This window comes from Pristis pectinata, chromosome 22, assembly GCF_009764475.1.
Source record: "Pristis pectinata isolate sPriPec2 chromosome 22, sPriPec2.1.pri, whole genome shotgun sequence".
Lineage (NCBI taxonomy): Eukaryota > Metazoa > Chordata > Chondrichthyes > Rhinopristiformes > Pristidae > Pristis > Pristis pectinata.
The window spans coordinates 14,988,950-14,997,315 of NC_067426.1; positions in this window are offsets into that span (position 1 = coordinate 14,988,950).

An 8,366-nucleotide genomic window follows, 5' to 3' on the forward strand; every position below is an offset into this window, starting at 1 on the left:
AAGGTAAGGAAACGTTACAGCCACTTTCCACACAGCACGATCCCACACAACAACTACAAGGTAAATGAGTAGATTGTCTGCTTCATTGATCACCAGAACTCTGGTCAGACCACACTTGGAGTATTGTGTTCAGTTCTGGTCGCCTCATTATAGAAAGGATGGAAGCTTTAGAGAGGGTGCAGAGGAGATTTACCAGGATATTGCCTGGATTGGAGAGCATGTCTTATGAGGATAGGTTGAGTGAGCTGGGGCTTTTCTCTTTGGAGAGAAGGAGGATGAGAGGTGACTTGATAGAGGTGTACAAGATGATAAGAGGCATAGATCGAGTGGACAGTCAGAGACTTTTTCCCAGTGCGACAATGGCTAACATGATGGGACATAATTTTAAAGTGATTGGAGGAAGGTATAAAGGGGATGTCAGGGGTAAGTTTTTTACACAGAGAGTGGTGGGTGCATGGAACGCACTGCCAGCAGAGGTTGTGGGGGCAGATACATTTAGGACATTTAAGAGACTCTTAAATAGACACATGAATGATAGAAAAATAGGGGGCTATGTGGGAGGGAAGGGTTAGATAGATCTTAGAGCAGGATAAAATGTCGGCACAACATTGTGGGCTGAAGGGCCTGTACGGTGCTGTAGTGTTCTATGTTCTATGTTCTATATGTCTTGTTCTCATTAAGGGAAAAGTTTAATTAGCTTGGGAGTTCATAGAACCCTGGAATATGTCCAAGAATGTTGTGCTGTTGTAATCTCAATGAGTATAGGTATGTACTCCTTATGTTATAATGAAATAAACTGTTTTAATAATGATGGTTGTGGAATAAATATTGGTTCTAGAATCCATGGAAGTGTATCCTGCTCTTCATTGGATAGTGCCATGGACATGTTTATATCTACCTGAGAAGGCAGAGGACCTTAGCTTAAGGTCTCATCTGAAAGACAGCACCTCTGACAGTGCAGCACTTCCGAAGTGATGCAGAGGAAGGAGCAGCCTGAATCATGGGCTAGAGTCTCTGGAATGAGGTTTGAACTCATAACCTTGGCCTCTGAACATTCACGGTCGATGTGTAAATGTAATTTCACATTCTGCTTGAGAATAACAAATTGTCCAGAAATATGTAGGTGGATGCAGTGGACAGACAAAGGCAGGTTTAGAAAGTAGCTTTAAAGTATACAAGAGATAAGCAGTGACCAACATTTAGTTGAATATTTCCTAACTCTCAATGAATATACATTCTACGGGGAAATAAAAGACTCCGTGGGCTGTATTGAAGGATAGTATTTGTAACATATGTAATACTGGTTGATACCTCCTTAAGAATTGCAGCAAGTGACCATCTGCTCTCTTTTGTTGATTTATTGCTTCAGTATAAGCTTCTGTAGAAGCTTCTAGAAGGTGCTTCTCACTGTAGACAAAACCTCTGCAAGAAATGCTGCTTTGCACGATGTAAGTTTGTTTTACTGGTGCCTTGTTAGTTGAAATTATCAGCTATTCTCTGGTATTTTGAAGAGAGGCACTGGAGCAGTAATACATGGACAGAGCATAAGAATTTGAAGCAGAAGAAAACCATTTGGCTCCTCATACCTGCTCTGCCATTTGAGGTTGCGCTAAGATAAGAGAAGGCAGAAAAAATTGTGAAGAAGGCCTTGGGAGGGTAGATCTTTTAAAAAGCAACATACAATGTCTGACAAACTGATTTAGAAGGAGAATAAAGAAATATGAGGCAGAAGGGCAGAGTGTAATAGCTTCTATAAGTGAAAAGGAAATGAGTAGAAAAGTTAAATATTGGTCGCTTAGAAGCTGTAAAAAAGGAATCAATGATGGGAATAAGAAAATGACAGAAACATTAAACAAAGATTTTGTGTCTGTGTTTACAGGACAAGAACCTAAAAGCAAACCAAAAATATGCGTATCAAAGAATAAAAGAGCGTGAGGAACAATCTGCATTATAGGAAAATATTTGCTAAGCAAAATTTCGAGCCTTGGGATTCATAAATCGCCTGGACCTGACGGTCTATATCCTGGGGCTCTAAAAGAAGTGACTGCAGAAATAGTCAATGTACTGGTTGTCATCTTCCAAACCTCCCTTGACTCTGGATAATTCACAAGTATTTGAAAACAGAAATTGTAATACCCTTATTCAAGAAAAAGGGGAAAAAGAAAATGACGAAACATGGGCTAATTAGGCAAGCATCGATCAGGAAAATGTTGGAATCCATTATCGAGAAAATGATAAAGGAGCATAAATCTGCGTCAAGTCTCACCAATGTAGAGGAGGCTGCACCGGGAGCACCAGATGCAATAAATAACATCGAGGGATTCACACGTGAATGACTGCCTCACCTGGAAGGAATGTTTAGGCCCCTGGATGATGGTGAGGGAGGAGGTGTCTCAGTGCCACCTCCTCTACATCGGTGAGAACCAATGCAGATTAGGGGACCGCTTCACTGAGCGCCTTCACTCCAACTACCATACCAACCAGGGTCTCCCAGTGGCCAGCCATTTTAATGCCATTTCTCGTTCCCACACTGACATGTTTGTCCACAGCCTCCTCTACTGCCAGCTCGAGGCTAAGTGCAAATTAGAGGAGCAGCACCTCATATTCCGCCTTGGGAGTCTCCAACCTGATGACATGGCAACGGCTCCTTTCTGTCCCTTACCCCCTTTTTTCCTCCTGACCCAACTGACCACTATCACCCTATCTCTTTCCCCTCCCACACCCATCTCAATCTGCCCATCACCCACACGTTCCTCCCACCCTTTCCCCTCCTCACCTCCTTCCTTTTCTTCCATGTTCCACCGTCCTCTCCTATCAGATTCCATCTTCGTCAGCCCTTTGTCACTTCCACCTATCGCCTACCAGCTTCTTACATCTTTCCCACTCTCCTCTTTCCCACATCTGCCTATCACCTGGATCCACCTCTCACCTGCCAGATCTTGCTCCACCCCTTCCCCCCATCTTTTTATACTGACTATCTCCCCTCTTTCTTTCCAGTCCTGATGAAGGGTCCCAACCCAAAATGTTGGCTGTCCATTTCCCTCCATAGATGCTCTCTGACCTGCTGATTATTCTCAACACAGATGCCCCACAAGGCCGTGTCCTCAGCCCCCTCCTCTACTCCCTATATACTCACGACTGCGAGGCCAGATTCTGCTCTAACTCCATCTGAAATTTTGCAGATGATACCACTGTAGTGGGCTGTGTCTCAAATAATGATGAGTCAGAGTACAGGAAGGAGATAGAGAGCCTAGTGACATGGTGTCATGACAACAACTTTTCCCTCAATGTCAGCAAAACAAAAGAGCTGGTCATTGACTTCAGGAAGGGGGTTGGTGCACACGCTCCTGTTTAAATCAACGGTGCTGAGGTCAAAAGGTTTGAGAGTTTCAAGTTCCTAAGTGTGTCTCAATAGCCTGTCCTGGTCCAACCACATAGACGCCACAGCCACGAAAGCTCACCGGCACTTCTATTTCCTCAAGAGGCTAAATAAATTTGGCATGTCCCCTTTGACCCTCGCCAATTTTTATCAATGCACCAGAGAAAGCATCCTATCTGGATGCATCATGGCTTGGTATGTCAACTGCTCTGCCCATGATTGCAAGAAACTGCATAGAGTTGTGGACACAGCTCAGTACATCACGGAAACCAGTGTCCCCTCCATGGACTCTGTCTACACTTCTCACTGCCTCAGTAAAGCAGCCAACATAATCAAAGAACCCACCCACCCTGGACATTCTCTCTTCTCCCCACCCCCCACCCCCCATTGGGCAGAAGATACAAAAGTCTGAAAGCACATACCACCAGGCTCAAGGACAGCTTCTGTCCCACTGTTATAAGACTATTGAACGGTTCCCTAGTGTGATAAGATGGACTCTTGACCTCACAATCTACCTCATTATGACCTTGCACCTTATTGTCTGCCTGCACTGCACTTTTCTCTGTAATAGTAACACTTTATTCTGCACTCTGTTATTGTTTTACCCTGTACTACCTCACTGCACTGTTGTAATGAATTGATCTGTATGAACGGTATGCAAGACAAGTTTTTCACTGTACTTCGGTATATGCGACAATAATAAACCAATTGACCAATTTACTAATTTCCTCCAGCTCCTTTGTGTGTTGCTCCAGATTTCTGCAGACTCTTGTGTCTCCCTTTTACTATTTATATATCTATAGAGCACTTTCAGGTTCCCATTTATGTTGGCAGCTAATCTTTTCTTATAGGCTCCCTTTGCCCCCTCTTAGTTCAGCTTTCACTTCCCCTCTGATTCTTTTGTAATCAACCTGGCTCTTGCTTCAACCATCACTTAGGACCCTCACCACCTGCAACATGCCCTCTTCTCATTACTACCATCAGGGAGGAGGTACAGAAGCCTGAAGATCCACACACAACAATTTAGGAACAGCTTCTTCTGCTCTGCCATCATATAAATAGTGCAAAAAAAAGAAGAGCAAAGTAGTGCTCATGGGTTCATGGACCGTTCAGCAATCTGATGGCAAAGACATAAAAAGTCTTTGCTGCTGCTGCAAATCAACAAATTTCACAACATATAAGTCAGCGGTAATAAGCCTGATTCTGATTCTGATATTTACAATCCAACACTTATCACAAGCCACCTTTATTTTGCTTTCTAGCCCTCTGTATCTACAGTATTTCATCATTTGCAAGGAACTCTGGATTTGTTTGTTCTTCCTTTGCTCTTCACGGTTATTTGTCTCAACTGTAACAACACAATGGGTTGCCATGAAGGAACCATCTCTTCCTTTAAAGCAGCCCTTTGTATTGTTACAGTTCTACCTGTTAGCTTTTGGTTTCAATATGATTTTTAAAAAAGATTTTAATAGTTTGAAACTTTTTTCATTGTTTTTTAATGATTCAGAAACATTCAAAGACTTTTGGTAACCAGCTGAGCCCTTCAGCATCTGTTCAGGTTTTCACACCATCTGAGACCAGGGCTTGTACTGGCTTGAAAGGAAAGGGGCTTCCTCAACGAGGAGCAGAACGATTCTTGCTGGGGATCTGCACAAGCTAAGTCCAGACTTAGCAGTGGTAGATGGGCAGCTCACCACCCTCAGGAAATTTTGATCCATGGAGCTCAAGTCCATAACGTGCTGTAATGGAATTTTTAACTCTTGGCCTCTCTGTGACTGTTGGACAGTTACATACAGTCCTCGGGTCTTTGGGACTAATCTATTTGTTGACTTGCTGTAAAACATGAAACATTATCAGTCATGCTGAAATAAAAACAGAAAATGCTAGAAACATTCACCAGTTCAGGCAAAATCTGCAAAAAAAAATATAGTTAATGCTGCAAGTCATGGACTCTTTGTCAGAATGAAATCACCAACACATTTAGTACAGGAAAGCTGCCTCATAGTGTCAACTCCTGTTCAGTCTCTCAGCAAGAAAATCACTCTTGTTTTGTTTTCTAATTTCCCATAAATGGCATCACCAAGAGGAAATCGTTGCTCTGTGAAGTCATGCAGGAAGGGACATTTACAGACCAAGTACACACCTGCGAGCTGCCATTGTGCAATGTGCAATGCTACATTAGCCACATCACTTTCACACCAACCTGGATGTGCTCTTTGTTATATTGCCCAACCCAGTATTGCATGAGATTTCTAATGCACACCTCCTACACTATGTTCCTATGATGGTGATCTCTTGGCCTTCCTGTCCGCATTAACTGCAACAATACCAGATCCTAGCCCCATGAATTTCCACCTTTCTGACAGGTCACACATGGTCCCCTCCTAGATCTGTGGCTGTAATTGTTTGTTGAGATAATAATAATCATAGAAACATCATATGGAAAAGCCCATCAGCCTACCTTCTCCAGCTAACGAGTATCTATCCATACTAATCCCATTTTCCAGCCATCAGTCTGTAGCCTTCTATGCCATGCCATTTCATGTACTCATCTCAATAGTTCTTAAATGCTGTCAGAATACCAGCATCCACCACCATCTCAGGCAATGCATTCCAGTTTCCAACCACCCTCTAGCTGAAAAAGATTCTTTCTCAAATCCCCTCTCATTCTCCTACCCCTTACCCTAAACCTACATCCTCTGCTAAGGGGAAAAGTTTCTCACTACTATGAGGAGATACCATTTTCTATGCTGAATCAGGTCTCTCCTCAGCTTTCTCTGCTCCAAGGAAAACAAATTCAGCCTTTCCAGTCTTTCCTCATAACAGTAATTGATGCTTACCACATACCTTTTCCTCTTGTCCCATAATATCTTTGGTGGATTAAAATTTATCAACCTAACAATTAACCTAGCATCAATACTGTTTTCAAGCAGAGGATTTCATATTTCTACCACTCCCTGTGTGCAGAAGTGTTTCCTAATTTCCTGAAAGACCTGGGACCAGTTTTTAAACCACGCCTCATATCTCAGACTCCTGAATGATTTCTTGGATTTATAAACTTCTGTGTTGTAGATATTAAGATATAGCTGCACTACAGCATAGAACTCTTGTACTTCATTTAACTTTCCACAGCATGTTGATAAAGGACCTATTTTGTCCCATTTCATCACAGCTTAAGTCATTTTAATGTGATGTTACTTTGCTCTACTTCTCCCTTCCTAGCTCTCTCTCACCTACAGGTTAATAGCATCCAACGACCTTAATCCATTAGAACTCCATGGCCTACTTCTTATATTTAAGCCGCTTCTTGATTATCAAAGCTTAATCTAATTCCTTCTATCTCCATCTGGAGATCTCTGGACTGTAAGCAGAGGCTCCTTGCCCACAGACTGCACACTGGCTGGCCAATGCAGACAAAACCCACTTGCAAAAGCTAATCAGCCCATGCTCAAATAAACCGAGATTTCATTCTGCAGTGCAGTGAATTCACTTAATCAGTACAGCTACACTTTGTTAATCCCAATTAGCAATTCTCCAGCCAGACTGCTTCTGAAGGCAATCAAAAGAGTGAGGTGCTTGATAAGCAGAACATAACAGGAGCAGGCAGGACAATTACAGTTTGGAAGCTTACTCACATTAACAGCAGGAGAGGGAGTTAGCAGTCTGATAATCTTCAGAATCAATGCAGTAAAGGTGTTAGTGGGTAGCACTCTTGCTTCTGAGTCAGAAACCCCCAAGGCACTCAAGTACAAAGGTCCAACCTCATTATGATGAACTGTTCGAGATGCCATTCTTTTGGACGAGGTGATAAAAAAATGAAGGTGCAGGGTCTTGACCCAAAATGTCAACTTACGCCTTTTGCCCCCATAGATGCTGCATGACCTGCTAAGCTCTCAACGTTCTGTTTTTATAACAATAGTATACTTCTGTGGTTCCTCCAATGTACTACTATATTCCAAGCCACTTCACAGGAGAATCATTAAACAATATTTGACAATGAGCCATATAAGATATTACAGCAGGTGACCAAAAGATTAGCCTTAGAGGTAGTTTTTAAATAGCATCTTAAAGGCAGAAAGTAAAATATAGAGGTGGAGGTGTTGGGAGAGAGAGATGGCTGAAACAATGACCGGATCTGCAGTCTGCAGTGGACACGAGAGAATCTTTGCTACATTAGATGTAGTTTAGCAGAGATCCCCCTTGTGTCCTGTCCAATAATTGTTCCTCAATTTACCATTGATGATCTGTCATTTTTACTTTAGTCTTTTCTTCATCTGTACATATGAATTAGGAGTAGGCCACTCAGCCCCTCAATTCTGTTCTACTATTTCAACAAACTCATGGTTGATCCGACCATAATCTCAATTCTGTATTCCCACTTGCTCTCAGTAACCTTTCATCAATTTACTCGTCAAGAATTTATCTACCTCTCTCACAAAAATATTCAACGACTCTTCCAAAGATTCAGGGCCCTCCAAGAGAAAAGATTTTGACTCATCTATACCTTAAAGTGGCAAGCCCTTACTTTTAAACAGGGACCCCTAGTTTTCGGGTGCCCTACAAAAGGAAGCATCCTCTCTGCATCCACCCACTCAAAACCTTCAGGATTTCATCCTTTTCCATCAAGTTCCTTCTCATTTTCCTGAACTCCAGTGCATACAAGCCCAAGCCCGGCCTGTTCAACTTTTCACTAAAAAAAGCCATCCATTGCAAGAGCTTGTGTGCACAGATGGTGTTGGTTCTTTCACATACCAATGTGATCTACTCTTTCACAAAATAATAATTATTCCACTATTCAAGTAAAGTGACACATAAAGAATGATGTCCATTTAAAGATATCAGCAAGAGGCTCCATGTATTTTTCTGAGATCTCCATTACTAGGACTTTCTTCACTGGATAGCTGGGTCACTTGTAGATTAACTAATGGGGATTGATTTCCATGTTTAGTCCACAGCTCCCTTCCAGCTGCATCAAGTAAATAGAGCT